General features: G+C 42.4%; 1 long non-coding RNA gene across 1 annotated transcript in view; it reads right to left on the reverse strand.

The window, feature by feature from the left end:
- LOC134353779 (uncharacterized) overlaps positions 1 to 20,173 on the reverse strand; it is a 67,996-nt gene that overhangs the window by 46,761 nt on the left and 1,062 nt on the right. Inside the window, exon 2 of the long non-coding RNA XR_010019679.1 lies at positions 17,582 to 17,733. This is a non-coding gene — a long non-coding RNA (uncharacterized LOC134353779). The remainder of the gene's footprint in view (positions 1 to 17,581; positions 17,734 to 20,173) is intronic.

Here is a 20,173-nt window from a genome sequence, read left to right on the forward strand (position 1 = left end):
TATCCAAGTAGACACCATGTATTCCACTGGAGAGTCTCTTAATGCAAACAGAATGCTAACCATTGAACCAAAGTATATAATTTAACAACCCCATGAATTACCTAGCACTTACATAAATTTATCTCCTTTGGCAAGTTGGCGTAGGAAATTAGAATGTAACCTTTAATCTTCTGAGGACCAGATATAGAACGTGGTCCATCAAGAGGACTGGATGTTGCTGCCTCAAGAAACTACAGTATATGCATTACCCAAATGTCACAGTTGTCTACAGTACCCTGAGACTTCCGAACTGTACTGAATCTATCTATAATGAGTACTGATGCCTTATTCATCCTTTGGCTGGTAAATTTTCACTGTAGGTTGGAACATTCACTGTCTATTTGTACTATTCAAAATCTGCTGGAAAACTTAATTGATAAGAGATCAAGGTCAATTTGGCTGAGAAGTCCCATAGTTCTGGAGGTGTTTTGATTTTAGGGGTTGTTATCTATTAGCTCACTATTTGCAAGATGCACAATATGATTTTCTACCATTTTTATGCATTATATTTTGAGGTCAGCAGGAGTTGGAATGGCCAGATGTTGTGAAGAGCCCTATTACTGGGAGGGTGATTGATTAAAAAGGTGACCATTTTGCCCTTTAAATGGGTTCCACAAAGAAAAACTGAATAATTTTAAATCACAGCTACAGTATAAAGTAATCAGTAACTTTACTATTTTTGTAAGATTGGGAGGCCAGCTGTTTTCATGTACTTGTTCAATATAAACTCAAACCATTCATAGTGGCACTGTGTTAGTGGACATGTTGGCATTAGGCAGAGGAGAGAAACGCCACAAGAATTGGTTGAAAGTGTTTCCCTTGTCTGACCTGGTTAGACAACTTGAGTGGAAATCTGTGCTTACATCTGTCATTAGAAATCCAAGATCCAGAATAGATCAGCACATTTGGAAAAGCCGAGGAGAAATGGGTTCAGGGCTTCCTTTATGCTATGTGTATCGGGTGGGTAAACACTACACATACTGCGTCACTTGTGCAATAATGCTGTGTTTATCGTTTATGCAATAATGTATAAGTTACTTTACTATATGCTTGCCTGCAAATTGCACAAATTCTTGTTGTATAAAAGCCACAGATGTGTTTGAAACCAGTTCTATATATTTCACCTGCCTTTCAAATGTAAACTATATATTCTTGTACATTTTTATGTTAATATTTAAAAGAAAATTGTGTTAGACTAATTCACATCGACCAATGGTTGGAAGTCGATATTTTTTTGTCGATAAAATGGAGAGAGAGACAAGCTTCATTTGTGAAGTGTCGTAATGACTTTCCATTACAAGCTACATGGCTCTCAGGCTTTATCTTCACTACCAAACTTCACCCTTCGCTTTTATACTTGTGATTTACTCTCAGGTCAATGAATTCCCACGAAAGAGTCCTTATTCTCACGCAGCGTTCACCCTCGGGCATAATTCGCCACCTAATCTTGGGGTTGAAAAAAAGATCTTTCATCCCAATCCTTAGTCTTGAACTCTCTGAAGCCCCTTTTATTTCCTATAGGTTAGTTTTCCCCAAGCCATCCCCCTCCCCCTGCCATTACTTCGATTAAACCTCTTCACAATGTAACTTGACTGTCGGCCTGGTTGAGAGCCTCTATTGGGTTCAATTTCCATAGTGCTTGACAGACAAGGTGAGCAATTGGGCACACACTGTTTTAGGTACTCTTGTACTCAGATACAATACTTAACATGACTATAAAAGCAGAAGTTGTGAAATATTCCACTTATAGTTGATACTCAGTGTCATGGAGCAGACACGACCCTTTTGCCTTTAGAATTAAACTAAAACTAGCCCATACCAAAAGGATACTGAAGTTCCCCCTTTCATACGATTCAAGAATTTCAACACTAAGTTCTGACACTTGATGAAGACTGTTGGCCACATTAAGTTGTATCCATTGAATTTATTTTTCAGGAAATGTTATAAAATTTGAGGACAATTGTTTACTGGTGCTGTGTGAGCATTTCCATTTAAAGTTTGCTCAAGAGAAGAACTGAAATCTCCAAGTCATTTATGTGAGAGCCAAACAAGGCACTTTTAAAAATTAATTAGGATTTCGTTGAGTTAACCTATGCTGCGTTTGATCCGGGAATACATAATACTGATAGTAAGTTTAAAAGTAAAAATATGTCTGATTCCAGCACTGACATCCCTCACATTGATGAGCACAATATGCACCAAAAATAAAAAGATATATTTTACAAAAAATGCAGACTTTTGATGTAGCTCTTTCTCTTGTGGCTTCCAAATTTTGTGTTCTGTTTTACTCTGAAGCTATTGATCCTGTCTCCAAAAAGATACGTTCACGGAACTGATTTCATAGAGGAAAGCCTTCTCAGAATTCTATACTGTAAATATAATGGATCGCATTAAACAAGCAGGATGTTCATTAGTACATATCCGGTTTAAGCAGAGTCTTTTTTGCTCATCATTTGGCAAGCCGAAATAGATCCATCAATCCTCAGTTATGGTCAGATCCTTCTATCGCTTTGTTCTTCCTATCTCTATTGTAAATTTTTTCAGCTTGATAACCCTCTGACCACCTTCCTTCCTCCAGTACTGGTCCCCAATGCAATTATGTTTTCTTGTGCGGCAAGTTCTTCATCATCAGCATGTTTCTGACATTAAATGTGTTTTCTCTCCAAAGTTGCAGTCAGACCTGCTGAGTATCCCCAGCAGTTGTTTTTGTATTATCTTTGAAAGCTATTCATTTCAGTGCTCACAACAAAACTCATTACATAATCTAATCAAGCCGACTTTTAAGAGGTTCCATGGATCATACGTTCACCTTGTTCCCAGGGTCTTTCAGTAAGAACCAGGCCCTTCAGCCCACCATGGCAATGCTGACTATCAAGTACCCATCTATACTAATCTCATTTACCAGCCCTTGATCGGTAGTCGCCTGACTGATTCAGTTACTTCTTCCCTTGCTCACTCACACAATGCATTCTGGATTATGAACATTCTTTGCTTGAAAAAAAAGTCTTCAAATCCTCTCTGAACCTCTTATCCCTTATCCCAAAACCTGTTCCATCTTTAATCTGTCTAAATGTGCACAGAGAATTGCATCTGTAGAACTTCCGTTACTTCTCTTGTGTTCACATGAATTTATTCTTAACCCCACCCCACCCCAAACCATTGTCTCTCATTTGCTGCCATTGCCCGTATCATGTAATCTGAGTGCACGCTACCAGTTTCCACAGGCACATTAATAAGGTCTTCTGTATATCTCACCCCAATCTACAGTATCCCACTAGTCTGTGTTTGTTTAGCACCCAGTACTCGAAGATTTGAAATTTCCTCCAACCAGAGATTGGAAAGATAAAAACCTTCATCTTTGGTGACTACAGTTAACCGTAATTATTACCTTGACTTCATTTCTTTTCAATAGGTACATTTAATGTCAGATAAATGTATACAATATACATCCTGAAATTCTTCTTCGCAAACATCCATGAAAACAGAGGAGTGCCCCAAAGAATGAATGACAGTTAAATGTTAGAACCCCAAAGCCCCCCCAGCTCCTCCCTCCAACGCATAAGCAGCAGCAAAGCAATGCCCCCCCACCAGCAAAAACGCAACAGCACTTCGCACTGAGCACTCAAGCATGCAGCACGTATCAATAAGACACAGACTTGCAGTTCCCCAAAGACTACTCATTCACCTGTTATTCGATATACCACAGGCCCTCCCTCTCCCCCCTCCCATTGAGGGAAAAAGAGGTGTCCCTGTTTTCACAGCAGGGGGGGAGACATCACAAAGCAACTCGCTGATTTATAGTGTTAAAAGATCATTTCACAGTTTTAGTCTCAAGATGAGCTCTGGACCATCTAAAATCATCCACTTCCACTTTGAAAACACGACAATCAAACCCAGCTCACCTGCTGTTGAAACCCTTGTGGAATATTTCCAGATTAAAATGCATTTCGTGTATATCAATTATATTTTCTTACAAGCATCAACGTGGGATTTTTGGTCCTATGAGTTTTGTGATTACATTTTAATTACATAGAAACAGCATTGTGGGTCTGGCCAATCCCTCATCACAGCTGAAGCTAAATCATTAGACATCCATGACCAGAAGCACTGTGTGAGTCCCTTCATCACAAAAGCAGTAGTGGTTTAGTATTATCATTTGATGACCATTTAAGGATTGGCAATAAATGCCAGTCATGCAAGTAACACTTGGTTCCTGAAAATTTAATAAAATCAAATATTGTAAGGTTTGCAGAACAGCAATGATGGGCTTCCCTCAACTGTCTCAGTTGTTCTACATTTTTTTGCAGCTGCAATCTAAGCAACTACAGGTACTTTAATAAAACAACAGTACAAGCCCTTTGACCCATGATGTTGCATTGAACCTTTAACCTATTCCAAGATCAATTTAATCCTTCCCTCCCATGTAACTCTCTACCCTCTATTTTTCTTTCATCCATGTGCCCAAGAGTGTCTGAAATGTCCCTAATGTATCTGTCTCTATCAGCACCCTTAGCAGCATATTCACACATCTACCACTCTCTGTATTGAAAAAACCACTACTGGCATCCACCCCCCCCCCCCGCCCCCATAATTTCCTCTAAACACCCTGAAATTATGTCCCTTGTATTAGCAATTTCTGGTCTGGAGTAAAGTCTCTGGCTGTCCACCCTATCATTTTGTACACTTCTATCAAGTTGCCTCTCACCCTCTATCTCTCTAAAAAGAAAATCTGTAATTTGCTCAATCTATCCTCATAAAACATGTTCTCTAATCTAGAGAGCATCCTGGTAAATCTATTCTGCATCCTCTAAAGCTTCCACATCCTTCCGATAATGAGACAACCATAACAGAACAAAATACTCCAAGTGTAGTATAACTGGTTTTATAGAGCTGCACCATTACCTCATGGCTCCTGAACTCAATCCCCTATTAATGAAGACCTACACGTCATAAGTCTTAACCACCATCTCACCTTGCACTGCAACTTTGAGGCATCTATGGGTGTGAACCACAAGCTCCCTCTGTACCTCCAAACTGTTAAGAATCCTCCCATTAACACTATTTTGCCTTCAATTTCAACCTTCCAAAGTGAATCACTTTACACTTTTCCATTCTGAACTCCATCTGCCATTTCTTAGCCTATTAATGTCCCTTTGTAACCTACAACAATGTACACTATCCACAACACCACTAACCTTTGTGTCATCGGCAAACATACTAACCTACCCTTCCACGTCCTCGCCCAAGTTATTTATAAAAATCAACAAGTGTAGGGAGCCCCTGCAGAACACTACTGTTCACCAACCTCTAGGCATGATAGGCATCATCTACTACCACCCTCTGCCTTCTGTGGGCAAGTCAATTCTGAATTCATGCAATCAGGCCATAATGCAAGTGGAATTTTCTCATTCATAGTGAATGGCATGACTTATTACTGAATAATGGTAGGTGAGGAAGTAGGTAGTCAAAGGAAGTAGAATAAACTGGTAAAGGCAAGTACCTGGTAGAGCATGAGAGATAAAAACAGAATCAGCTCTTCATGGTCATTAACTTTTAATTAGGTTTTAGTGGATCTTGAACTTGAACATTGCATTTTCTATATTAACTCCGCATTCTTTGGTTCCCTTAATATGCATTTATAAAAAACACAATCTTGTGGAAGAGGATCACTTCAGCCCTCTGGGGCTGCAGCCAAGTGATGTGACTGTGATGGAAGTTGCTGCGGATATAGAGGTCTTTATTCATTGAAACAAGCAGGCATTCTTCTGGGGCCATTTGCAGTTGAGGCTCGCAAACTCAAAAGTACATCACATTTTTAAACTCTTACAATCAATAGTAACAGGAACTAATTCAATACAACTTCAAAAGTTGCAATGATATTGTTTACTTCAGTACTTTGGGTTGACAGTGCTTCCTTTGAATTGCATATCTACAATAGGAAGCACCTCTGAATGTTCAAATACCTTAGCTGGGACACTTCCATGAATTTATTTCCAATGGTGCAAATTGCTTAAACTTATGATTTCCTGCCGGCTAGTGGCATAGTGGCATCAGCACCGGACTTCGGAGTGAAGGCTCCCGAGTTCGAATCCAGCTGGCTCCCTTGCATACTTTTCATCCATGCTGGGTTGAGCGTCGAGCTAGCAACTTGGCCTCATAAAAATAAGACAGCCTGCTAAAAAAAAAAACGCCGTCATGATGGCGTCCTGATGACTCCACTCGGAGTTAAGGGCTTTCTTCTTCTTCTCACCACCACATTCAGGAACAGTTACTGCTCCTCAACCATCAGGCTCTTGAAGCAAAGGGGATAACTTCACTCAAGTTCTCTTGATCCATCACTAAAATGTTCCCACAACCTATGGACTCACTTTCAAGCACTCATGGTCCTGATATTTACTGCTTATTTATTTATGATTAATATTTCTTTTTGTATTTGAACAATTTGCATACTGGGTTATGCAGTCCTTCTTTGATTGCATTATGGTTATTATTCTATTGTGGAATTATTGAGTATGTCAAAAGAAAATGAATCTCAGGGTCGTATATGGTGAAATATATAACCATATAACAATTACAGCATGGAAACAGGCCATCTCAGCCCTTCTAGTCCATGCCGAACTCTTACTCTCACCTGGTCCCACCAACCTGCACTCAGCCCATAACCCTCCATTCCTTTCCTGTCCATATACCTATCCAATTTTTCCTTAAATGACAATATAAAACCTGCCTCAACCACTTCTACTTGAAGCTCGTTCCATACAGCCACCAATCTCTTAGTAAGGAAGTTCCCTCTCATGTTACCCCTAAACTTTTGCCCACTAACTCTCAACTCATGTCCTCCTGTTTGAATCTCTCCCACTCTCAATGGAAAAATCCTATCCTCATCAACTCTATCTATCCCCCTCATAATTTTAAATGCCTCTATCAAGTCCCCCCTCAACCTTCTACGCTCCAAAGAATAAAGACCTAACTTGTTCAACCTTTCTCTGTAACTCAGGTGCTGAAACCCAGGTAACATTCTAGTAAATCTTCTCTGTACTTTCTCTATTTTGTTGATATCTTTCCTATAACTCGTGACCAGATCTGTACAGAATATTCCAAATTTGGCCTTAGTAATGCCTTGCACAATTTGAAACATTACATTCCAACTCCTATACTCAATGCTCTGATTGATTTATAAAGGCCAGCATACCAAAAGCTTTCTTCACCACCCTATCCAAATGAGATTCCACCTTCAGGAAACTATGCACCATTATTCCTAGATCACTCGGTTCCACTGCATTCTTCAATGCCCTACCATTTACCATTTATGTCCTATTTTGATTAGTCCTACCAAAATGTAGCACCACACACTTATCAGCATTAAACTCCATCTGCTATCTTTCAGCCCACTCTTCCAACTGGCCTAAATCTCTCTGCAAGCTTTGAAAACCTGCTTCATTATCTACAAGCAACACACATCAAAGTTGCTGGTGAACGCAGCAGACAGACTAGGCCTGACGAAGGGTCTCGGCCCAAAACGTCAACTGTACCTCTTCCTAGAGGTGCTGCCTGGCCTGCTGCATTCACCAGCAACTTTGATGTGTGTTGCTTGAATTTACAGCATCTGCAGAATTCCTCGTGTTTGCGTCATTATCTACAACACCACCTATCTTAGTATTGTCTGCATACTTACTAATCCAATTTACCACCCCATCATCCAGATTATTAATGTATATGACATACAACATTGGACCCAGTACAGATCCCTGAGGCACACCACTAGTCACCGGCCTCCAACCTGATAAACAGTTATCCACCACTACTCTCTGGCATCTCCCATCCAGCCACTGTTGAATCTATTTTACAACTTCCATTTTAATACCTAACGATTGAACCTTCCTAACTAACCTTCCTTGTGGAACCTTGTCAAAGGCCTTACTGAAGTCCATACAGACAACATCCACTGCTTTACCCTCGTCAACATTCCTAGTAACCACTTCAAAAAATTCAATAAGATTTGTCAAACATGACCTTCCACGCACAAATCCATGTTGACTGTTCCTAATCAGACCCTGTCTATCCAGATAATTATATATACCATCTCTAAGAATACTTTCCATTAATTTACCCACCACTGATGTCAAACTTACAGGCCGATAATTGCTAGGTTTACTCTTAGAACCGTTTTTAAACAATGGAACAACATGAGCAATACGCTAATCCTCCGGCACCATCCCCGTTTCTAATGACATTTGAAATATTTCTGTCAGAGTCCCTGCTATTTCTACACTAACTTCCCTCAAGGAACCAGGGAATATCCTGTCAAGACCTGGAGACTTATCCACTTTTATATTCCTTAAAAGTGCCATAATCGTCATAGTTTCCATAACTTCCCTACTTGTTTCCCTTACCTTACACAATTCAAAATTCTTCTCCTCAGTGAGTACCGAAGAAAAGAAATTCTTCAAAATCTCCCGCATCTCTTTTGATTCCACACATAGCTGTGCACTCTAATTCTCTAAGGGACCAATTTTATCCCTCACTATCCTTTTGCTGTTGATATAACTGTAGAAACCCTTTGGATTTATTTTCACTTTACTTGCCAAAGCAACTTCGTATCTTCTTTTGGCTTTTCTTATTTCTTTCTTAAGATTCTTTTTACATTCTTTATATTCCCTGAGCACCTCATTTACTCCATGCTGCCTATATTTATTGTAGATATCTCTCTTTTTCCGAATCAAGTTTCCAATATCCCTTGAAAACCATGGCTCTCTCAAATGTTTAACCTTTCTTTTCAACCTAACAGGAACATAAAGATTCTGTACCCTCAAAATTTCACCTTTAAATGACCTCCATTTCTCTATTACACCCTTCCCATAAAACAAATTGTCCCAATCCACTCCTTCTATATCCTTTCGTATCTCCTTAAAGTTAACCTTTCTCCAATCAAAAATCTCAACCCTTGGTCCAGACCTATCCTTCTCCATAATTATATTGAAACTAATGGCATTGTGATCACTGGGCCCAAAGTACTCCCCAACACATACCTCCGTCAACTGACCGATCTCATTCCCTAACAGGAGATCCAACACTGCCCATTCTCTAGTTGGTACCTCTATGTATTGCTGCAAAAAACTATCCTGCACACATTTTACAAACTCCAAACCATCCATCCCTTTTACAGTATGGACTTCCCAGTCTATGTGTGGAAAATTAAAATCTCCCACAATCACAACCTTGTGCTTACTACAAATATCTACTATCTCCTTTCAAATTTGCTCCTCCAATTTTCACTCCCCATTTGGTGGTCTATAATACACCCCTATAAGTGTTACTACTCCTTTCACATTCCTCAATTCCACTGAAGTAGCCTCCCTAGACAAGCCCTTTAATCTATCTTGCCAGAGGACTGCTGTAATATTTTCTCTGACAAGCAATACAACACCTCCTATCTTGTCCCTCCAATTCTATCACACCTGAAGCAACGAAATCCAGAGATATTTAATTGCCAATCACACCCCTCCTGCAACCATGTTTCACTAATAGCTACAACATCATACTTCCAGGTGTCAATCCATGCCCTAAGCTCATCCACCTGTCTTACAATGCTCCTAGCATTAAAACAAATGCATTTAAGAAATTTTCCACCTCTTACTCTCTATTTATCACTAATGGTGCAAACAGCTTTACTATCCTCTTTTTCTTCCTTCTCCCTTACATCTGTTCCTACACTTTGGTTCCCCTTCCCCCTTGTATCTAGTTTAAATCCACTGGAGCCTCTCTAACAAACCTACCTGCAAGAATATTTGTCCCCCTCCAGTTCAGATGTAAACCGTCCCACCAGAATAGGTCCCACCTTCCCTGGAAAACTGCCCAATTATCTATAAATCTGAAGCCCTCCCTCCTGCACCATGTCTTCAGCCACGTGTTGATCTGTGCTGTCTTACTATTTCTAAACCCGCCTGCACGTGGCACTGGTAGCAATCCTGAGATTGCTATCCTGGAGGTCTTGTCCTTTAACTTGGCACCTACCTCCCTAAACTCACCTTTCAGGACCTCCTCACTCTTCCTACCCACGTCATTGTTCCCTACATGGACCATGACATCCGGCTGCTCACTCTCCCTCTTAAGGATACTGAGAACTCGATCCGAGATATTGCGGACCTTGGCACCAGGGAGGCAACAGACCATCCGGGATTCTCGATCTCTTCCACACAACCTCTTATCTGTCCCCCTAACTATCGAATCCCCTATCACTACTGCTCTCCTCTTTTCCCTCCTGCCCTTCTAAGCTGAGGGTCCCGTCACAGTGCCAGAGATGCGACCACTGCAACTTGTCCCTGGTAGGTCGTCCCCATCAACAGTATCCAAAATAATGTACTTATTATTAGTGGGAACGGCCACGGGGGTGCTCTGCTCATTCTGTCTATTCCCCTTCCCTCTCCTGACAGTCACCCAGCTACCTATCTCCTGACTCTTAGGGGTGACTGTCTCCCTGTAACTCCTGTTTATTTCTGCCTCTGCCTCTCGAATGATCCGAAGTTCATCCAGCTTCAGCTCCAGTTCCCTAACTCGGTTTGTCAGGAGCTGCAGCTGGATGCACCTTTCGCAGGTGTAGTCATCAAGGACAATTGTGCTCGCCCTGACTTCCCACATACTGCAAACGGAGCACTCAACTGCCCTAACTGATGCCTCCATTACCTACTCCCAAGGTAATTAAATTAATTAAAGGAACTTACCCGGCCTTACCTCACTTGGAGTGAAGCTCGTCCTCAGCCTTTGCTCGCTGAAGTCCTTCGAGCCAAAGCCTTCCTACTCTGTCTCCCTCTACTATGTTGCCAGTTTTGTCAATCTGCTCGCTTTTTAACTCTCCCGCTGCCTCACGGTCCAACTTTCACGCGCTTGCACAGTTGTGTCCCATTCAACTGCCGAAGAAATGACCGTTCCCCAAGTGGGCTCAACCACAAGCTGCACTTTGTACTTTGATAATAAATTTACTATGAACTTTAATCTGGTAGCACAGTTAGAGATTGTCAGGGATGATGTTGTGGGCATCACTGAGTTATGGATGAAAGAGAATCATAGTCAGGAGCTTAACATCTAATGATACACATTGTATCAGAAGGACAGGCAGGTAGGCAGACCGAGTGGCTGTGTTGGTTAAAAAAATGAAATCAAATCCTTAGAAAGTGGTAAAATGAAATTGGAAGATGCAAAATCCTTCTGTATTGAGTTCAAAAACTTCAAGGGTGAAAGGGATTTATATACAGGCCTCTGAACTGCAGCTAGGATGTGGGCTACAAATTATAATGGGAAATAAACAAGGCATGTAAGAAGGGCAATGTGTTGAATCCCAAGAGACGGAATTCTCAAGCATCTTGTGGTTGAACCCGCTGGGGGAATGGCAATTCTGCAATAGTGGTATGTTATTGATCTAGATTTGATTAGGAAGCTTAAGTTAAAGGGATCTTTAAGAGGCAGTGATCATAATATGATAGAATTCATGCTGCAGTTTGAGAAGGAGAAGCTAAAACTGGGTGTATGTGCGTTGCAGCGGAGTAAAGGGAATTACAGAGGCATGAGCGAGGAACTGGCCAATCTAGGAATGCTAGGAAGTCCTCCTTGTGCTGGATGGAGTGGAGGTGCTTGACGAAGCAGTCCCCCCAATTTCCGATGGGCCTCACCATTGCATAGAAGACCCCATCGGGAGAAGTAGATACAGTAGACAACCCCTGCAGATTCGCAGGTGAAGTGTCGCCTCACATGAAGGACTGCCTGGGTCCCTGAATGAAGGTGAGTGAGGAGGAGCTTGGGCAGGTGTAGCACTGAGGCCACTTGCAGGGGTAAGTGCCAAGAGGGAGATACGTGGGGAGGGACGAATGGACAAGGAAATCACAGAGGGAACAATCACTGCTGAATGTGGGGGGGTGGGGGTAGGTAAACATAGAACATAGAAATCTACTGCACATTACAGACCCCCTGGTTCACAGTGTTGTGCCGACCATGTAACCTAATGTAGAACCTGCCTAGAATTACTTTACTGCATCGCCCTCTATTTTTCTCAGCTTCATGTACCTATCTAAGAGTCTCATAAAAGACCCTATTGTATCCAACTCTACCATCATTGCCACCACGCACCCAAAACTCTCGGTGTGAAAAACTTACACCTGACATCCTCTCGGTACCTACTTCCAAGCACCTTAAAACTGTGCCTCCTCATGTTAGCCATTTCAGCCTGGGAAAAAAGCCTCTGATCAGTGCCCCTCTCATTATCTTATACACCTCTATCAGGTCACGACTCATTCTCCATCGCACCAAGTTCGCTCAACCTATTCTCATAAGGCACACTCTCCAATCCAGACAACATCCTTGCACTTTTCTGCACTCTTTCTATAGTATCTACATCCTTCCTGTAGTGAGGTGACCAGAAGTGAACAAGTGGGGTCTGACCAAGGTCAACATTACCTCACCGCTCTTGAACTCAATCCCATGGTTGATGAAGGCCAATACACCATATGCCTTCTCAACAATACCGTCAACCTGCGCAGCAGCTTTGAATGTTGTCTGGGCACGGACCCCTAGATCTCTCTGATCCTTCACACTGCCAAGTGTCTTACAATTAATACTATATTCTGTCTTCAAATTTGACCTACCAAATGAACCACTTCACACTAATCTGGGTTAAACCTCATCTACCACTTCTCTGCCCAGTTCTTCATCCTATCGATGTCCCTCTGTAACATGTGACAACCCTCCATACTATCCACAACACCCCCAACCTTTGTCTCATCAGCATTCTTATTAACCCCACACTTCTACTTCTTCATCCAGGTCATTTATAAAAATCACAAGGAGGAGAGGTACCAGAACAGATCCCTGCAGAACACCACCGGTCACCAACCTCCATGCAGAATACGAATCACCTACAACCACCTTCTGTGGGCAAGCCAATCCTGAATCCACAAAGCCACGTCTCCTTGGATCCCATGCCTCATTACTTTCTGAATGAGCCTTGCATCAGGAAGCTTATCAAATGCCTTACTGAAACCCATATACACTACATCCACTGCTCTAGCTTCATCAATGTGTTTTGTTACATCCTCAAAGAATGCAATCAGGCTCGTACGGCACAACCTGCCCTTGACAAAGCCATGCTGACTATCCTTAATCAGATTACGTCTCTCCACCAATGAAGTAAGACTCACTAGTCTTATCTCTACTCCTTTTCTTGAACAAGGGAACAACATTTGCAACCCTCTAATCCTCTGATACTTCTCCCGTCTCTACCGATGATGGTGTAAAATATGAAATTACAACAAATTTGGATAGCAGTAACAGGATAGGTCCAAGTCAACATGGATTTACAAAGGGGAAATCGTACTTGACAAATCTTCTGGAATTTTTTGAGGATGTAGCTATGAAAATGGAGAAGGGAGAGCCAGTGGATATTGTGTACCTGGACTTTCAGAAAGCCTTTGATAAAGTCTCACATAGGAGATTAGTGGGCAAAATTAGGGCACATGGTATTGGGAGCAGAGTACTGACATGGATTGAAAATTGGCTGGCTGACAAGAAACAAAGAGTAGCGATTAACAGGTCCCTTTCAGAATGGCAGGGTACCGCAAGGTTCAGAGCTGGGACCACAGCTGTTTACAATATACATTAATGATTTAGATGAAGGGATTAAAAGTAACATTAGCAAATTTGCAGATGACACAAAGCTGGGTGGCAGTGTGAAATGTGAGGAGGATGTTATGAGAATGCTGGGTGAATTGGACTGTCTGATTCTGATTGTGGATGATCAGCCATGATCACAGTGAATGGTGGTGCTGGCTCGAAGGGCGGAATGGTGTACTCCTGCACCTATTGTCTATTGCCTATTAAAAATCATCACCAGAGTCTCAGCATCTCCACCCTCGATTCCCACAGCAACCTGGAGTATACTTCATCTGGTTGCAGCGACTTATCTAACTTAATGCTTTTCAAAAACTCCAGTACATCCTCTTTCTTAATGTCTATATGCTCAAATGTTTTAGTCCACTGTAAATCATCCCCACAATCGCCAAGGTCCTTTTCCCTGGTGAATACTGAAGCAAATATTCATTAAGTACCTCCGCTACCTCCTCCAACTCCATGCACATGTTTCCATTATTACACCTGGTTGGTCCTACTCTCACACAGCTCATCCTCTTGCTCTTCACATACTGGTGGAATGCTTTGCTTAGCTTAGTGGTAGGGTCCCTTTAGAGATGGTGAAATTTATGTCACTTTCCTGTGTCACTTTTCACAATGGAAGACAATAGCAGAATTCCAGAAATGAAAGAGAGTCAGGGGGACAAAAATGAGGAGAATGGGCTTGGGAAGTTGAAATGTCTGAAGGTAGTTAAGTAACCTGGACCAGGGCCGGATTAAGCTAGTGCAGGGCCTGTAGCATATGTTATAAAGGGGCCCTAAATTTTAAAAATGCACTTAAGTATTAAAACATAAATTATTTACTTCCATAGTAAAGTAACTCAATTTTTTCATTTGCTATACAGCCGGGTAATATGACAAATGACTGACACTTCTGTAATAGTATTACAGGTACTTACATGTAGGTATCAATTTCAAATGTCAAAAGTAACAAAACTACAGTTTAAAAGTTAGGTTTTCTAGATTTAGCATGAGCAAATTTGTTGATGATACTGGAAATGTCTATTTCACGCAGAAGTTCATGTTCAATGCTCATTAGAGTGAGATTGTTCAATCTGTTTTGACCCATGATGCTCCTTAGTTCATCTTTAATACTTTTTAGTTTTGAAAATGAGCGTTCTCCACTGCAGTTGGTAACCATGAGTGACAAATAGATGTGCAAGGCATTTTCTACATTTGGAAAACATGACTCCAAAGAATTGTCAGTTATCAAACGGTACAACTGTAACTCTACAAGGTCTTGTTTGGCACCAATATGAGAAGCATTTATACCACGACACAGCAAGGAGCCAACACACGCCTGCACACACATACTGCACCATGCACCATGCAGCTCCCCCGACATGAAAACAACAGCGTTGCCAGATCATTGTTGTGGCGTGGATGAAATCACAGAGCGTTGCGTTACCGGTAGGTACAAGCCAGTTTCTTTATTCAACAAAACAAGGTTACAGCAAGCAGAGACCCCTGGCAGAACAGGTCTAACCACCTTGTGACTGAGGCTCAATATTTATTTGCTAAACACAAAGGACAGTTCATAGTTACAAGTACCGACAACTCTTTGAAATTAAATTCAGTGGTCCCCAACCAGCGGGCCACGGACCGGTACCGGGCCATAAAGTATGTGCTACCGGGCCGCGAGGAAACGATATGAGTCAGCTGCACCTTTCTTCGTTCCCTGTCACGCACTGTTGAACTTGAACACAGGGTTGCCAACTGTCCCATATTTGCCGGGACATCCCATATATTGGGCTAAATTGGTTTGTCCCATACGGGATGGCCCTTGTTCTGTATTTCCCCCGCTAAGGTACAGCGTTCCTATGAAACCCTTTGTGCCAAAATGGCGTAAAGCAAAGAAGCAATTACCATTAATTTATATGGGAAACATTTTTGAGTGTTCCCAGACCCAAAAGATAACCTACAAAATAACACATAAAACCGAAAATAACACTAACATATAGTAAAAGCAGGAATGATATGATAATACACAGCTTATATAAAGTAGAAATAATGTACGTACAGTGTAGTCGGGAAGATTAAGCCAAAACCGATTTGTGGGAAAAAAATCAGCTCGTACACACATGTCACGCATGCGCACACAGGTTTCACGGTCATAGTAGTCTTTCCTGGGGTAAACACAAGTGTCCCGGGATTTGGCTGCTAATTTTGTCCCTTATTTGGGAGTGAGAAAGTTGGCAACCCGAACTGTAAAAGACATGTTGAGGTGAGTTTAACCCTACTTGAACAACCCCCTCCCCCCCCCCCCCCCCCCCGGTTGGCCGGTCCGCAAGAATATTGTCAATATTAAACCGGTCCGCGGTGTGACAAAGGTTGGGGACCCCTGATTAAATTCATTCTACTAGCACCAGTATGCCTAAGCTGGCCTTTAGGAATGCAAGTTAAAATCCGTAATACATTACAGTATTTGGTATGTTACGCGCTAACATAGAGGACAATTCATATTCAAAAAGCATAGATATAGTGTCTTCGCAACTACCTGTAAACTTAGCATTCTTGTCTCAGAGGCACCAGAGATGCATTGTTACAAATGAAACTGGGTTCACAGCTTTTAGGAAATGCATTGTTATGAACTCAATCCACAGTACTTTGTCAAAGAACAGAAGACTGATAGCTGAAGTCATTTATTTAAGTGTAAATGAATCATCTACCCAAAACTCACTCTAACAGTCGTGAGAATGCGGTGAGATGCCGATTTCACCAGACTGCAGCTTGCAAGCATTTAGTGCGGGCAGGGCCCTTGAAAATGCGAGGCTCGTAGAATATGCTACTTTTGCCACTAGGTTAATCAGGCCCTGACCTGGACTATATGGACTACACCCCTGGGTATAGGGGTGCTGAAAAGGTAGCTGAAGGCATTCTGGGGGCATCAATAATGATCTTTTGAAAATTCTGGGATGGTTCCAGAATACTGGAAAATTGCAAAAGTCACTCCATTCTTTAAGAGGAAACAGAGGCAGAAGAAAGGAAATTATAGACCAGTTAGCCTGACTTTAGTAGTTGGTTTCAGGGTACCTGGAGGCACATGATAAAAAAGGCCAAAATCAGCATGGTTTTCTCAAGGGGAAATCTTCCCTGACATATCTTTTGGAATTCTGTGAGGAAATAACAGGCTGGATTGAAAAAGAGGCAGTGACTGTTGTTTATTTGGATTTTCGGAAGGCCTTTGACAAGGTGCTGCACATGATGCTGTTTAACAAGTGCCCATGGAATTACAAGAAGCATACAAGCATGGATAGAAGATTGGCTACCTGTCAGGAGGCAAAGAGTGTGAACAAGGGGGCCTCTTCTAGTTGTCTGTCAATGAGTAGAGGTGTGCCGCACGGGTCAGTTTTGGGACTGTTTCTTTTCACGTTATATGTCAATGATTTGGATGAAGGAATTGATGACTTTGTGGTATAGTTTGTAAATGATATGAAGATAGGTGTAGTGGCAGGTAATGTTGAGGAAGCAAGGTGTCTGCAGAAGGACTTTGACAGATTGGGGGAATTGGCAAAGTAGCGGCAGATGGAATATTGTTTAGGGAAGTACATGGTCATGCACTTTGGCAGAAGGAATAATGGTGTAAACTATTGTAATCTCCTGGTAAGCCTCAGGCTCGCTCAACTCGCTTTCATCTAGGGGGAGCAGCTTTCAGCCCCACCAAACTGGGTAATCAAGTTTGTGTGGATGCTGTGTGATGTACCCCACCCCGCAAAATAACAGACAATGCATCATATGCAATTAAATGATTACAATTTATAGATATTGCTGGAACTATGTAATTAATAGAGATAAAATATAAAAGGAAAGTAAAAGGTGCCAAACTTATCAAAGTTCAACCACTTCATGCACAACAGTTGAAGCTCACGGATTCTCTTTCGCTGATCCTCATTCGCTAGTCAGCCCCTGGGCTCCCGCCCCGAGCCCAGGCCCAGCGGGTCCGGCAACCGTCTCCTCAAGCCAGGTCTTCTCTCTTCATCCTCCTCATGCCTTCTCCCCCAAGGCCGCGCAAACTAACAGCTTTCACACAGACAGAAAGAATAACATCTATCCCAATTGGTTAGCAAATGAATACAATGCTCGTTATCAGTAATTATAACCCAAACAAGCTGCTACCGTTAACTCAACAGTTAACATTACAGAAAGGCCATTTTATTAGCCTTAGCAGTAGCATAAAAGAAGAAGCCTCTTACACTCTCCCCCCACCAAATTTAGTCATGTCCTCATGACTTCTAAATAACTCACCATCCCTTCCTGCAGACACAAAAATCCAATCCGGGTACAAACAGTGACATTGCTCCCCAAACAGCCCTGTTCCTCAGGCGCTATATAGGCCAACCTATCTGGGAATTTCCTAATCTTCTGAGCCCTCCGTACCCCTTCACCTAAACCCTTCAGGCTCGGACACTACAGGGGATACCTCGGGTCTGCTTGCCAAATCCTCTCTCAATCTCTCACTCATGCCCCCAAACAGCTCTCACCCACCTCCTCCTGGCAGGCCCCCATGCGCCTCCTCACCAGCGGGGTGTTGGTCAGCATTAACGGTTCACGACCCTCTGACACCCACACATTGGCCTCCAAGAACTCCAGTTTCACTGACCAATAACCATCGTCTGGATAATCACCGGCATTGGTACTCCAAATCTCCAGTGCCCTTAATGTTGTCAAGGATAAATGCTTCAGAAGCTGGTTGTACAACGAACTGTACAACAACTTGACCTGCGCCCCAGTGTCGAGGATGGCCTTAGCATAGCTTCCCTCCATCCGTAACGACACCCAAGGGTGTGGTCCCTCTAAGCCTTCAGAAATAGAGTATTTTCTTTTCGGGAGTTCCTTGGTACATTGCTGGGAACGTGCTCCCCCAGAGACCCCAAGCCGTTCCCCTACTGGGCTTCCATTAAGTTTCCTGACCCCCCTCTGATCAGCTGAACAACTGAGGGAGGGGCTGATCCCCTTAACTGATCCGCCCTGGCACCACAAGCAATTTTTCTGCCCCCCAGCCACAGAAGATACCCTGAAAACTTTCCACCGATCTCCTGACACAGGTATGGAAAGCCCCCCAGGTGCTGCATCTTACTTCCAGTTGAACCAAACACATTTTCCTCTGCTTTCAGATAACTGGCAGCTGTCACTATGGGGTAATTGAACCTGACAGTTCTGACAACGCCAACAGCCCGCCTACTCAAACCTCCAACCAATCACTGTCGCTTTCCCTCAGTCGAGCACTGCCACTCATCTAACAACTGAGAGGTTCGTTCCACCCACGCCACCACCATCTCCTAACAGTATGGACAGCCCATGGCCCCACCTCACCTGGGACACCAATAGCCACTGGCAGTCCCACCACCATCTCATCAGCACAAGTCTGAACTCGAACAAAGACCTCTGGGGTACCAACAGCCACCCTACCCAACACGCAATCCCAGCAATCCCAAAGAGGTACCCCAGCTTTCTGCCCCCTCAGCATGCATAATTTAAACAGGGCAATCATACAGCATCGAACAGAATCCAATCCCGGATGAGCCCCCACAATGTAGTCTCCTGGTCAGCCTCAGGCTCACTCAGGGAAGAAACCCCTTACACTATTTTTAAATGGGGACAAAATTCCAAAAATCTGAGGTGCAAAGGGACTTGGGAGTCCTCGTAGATGACTTCCTAAAGGTTAGCTTGCAGGTTGAGTTGAGGAAGGTAAATACAATGTTAGAGTTCATTTCGAGAGGACTAGAATACAGAAGTAAGGATGTAATGTTGAGGCTTTATAAGACATTGGCCTGACTACAATATTGAGTATTAGAATACTGTGAGCAGTTTTGGGCCCCTTTTCAAAGTAAAGATGTGCTGGCGTTGGAGGTCCAGAAAGGTTCACAAGAAATATCCTAATAATGAGGGGCATTTGATGGCTCTGGACCTGTACTTACTAGAGTTTAGAAGAGGGTTGGATCTCATTGAAACCTATTGAATATTGAAAGGCCTAGAGAGACTGGATGTGGAGAGGATGTTTCCTATATATCTCCATGGGAGTCTAGGACCAGAGGGCACAGCCTCAGAAATGAGGAACTTCCATTCAGAACAGAGATGATGAAAAATTTCATTAAGCAGAGGGCATTGAATCATTGCCACAGATAACTGTGCAAGCCAGTTCATTGGATATGTTTAAGGCAGAGGTTGATAGGTTAGGTTCTTGATTAATTAGGGCATTTTTTATCGTTCCCATGGTCTGCTCTTTATCAAATTACGGTATTGCTTTGCACTGTTGTAACTATATGGTATAATTATGTGCTTTTGTCAGTTTAGTCTTGGTTTGTCTTGTGTTTCTGTGATATCATTCTGGAGGAACATTGTATCATTTTTTAATGCATGCATTGCTAAATGACAATAAACAAGGACTGAGTGTCCTCATAATCTAATCTAATCTAATCTAATCAAACACTATTGGGAGAAGGCAGGAGAATAAATCAGC

The sequence above is a fragment of the Mobula hypostoma genome, chromosome 11 (assembly GCF_963921235.1).
Source record: "Mobula hypostoma chromosome 11, sMobHyp1.1, whole genome shotgun sequence".
Lineage (NCBI taxonomy): Eukaryota > Metazoa > Chordata > Chondrichthyes > Myliobatiformes > Myliobatidae > Mobula > Mobula hypostoma.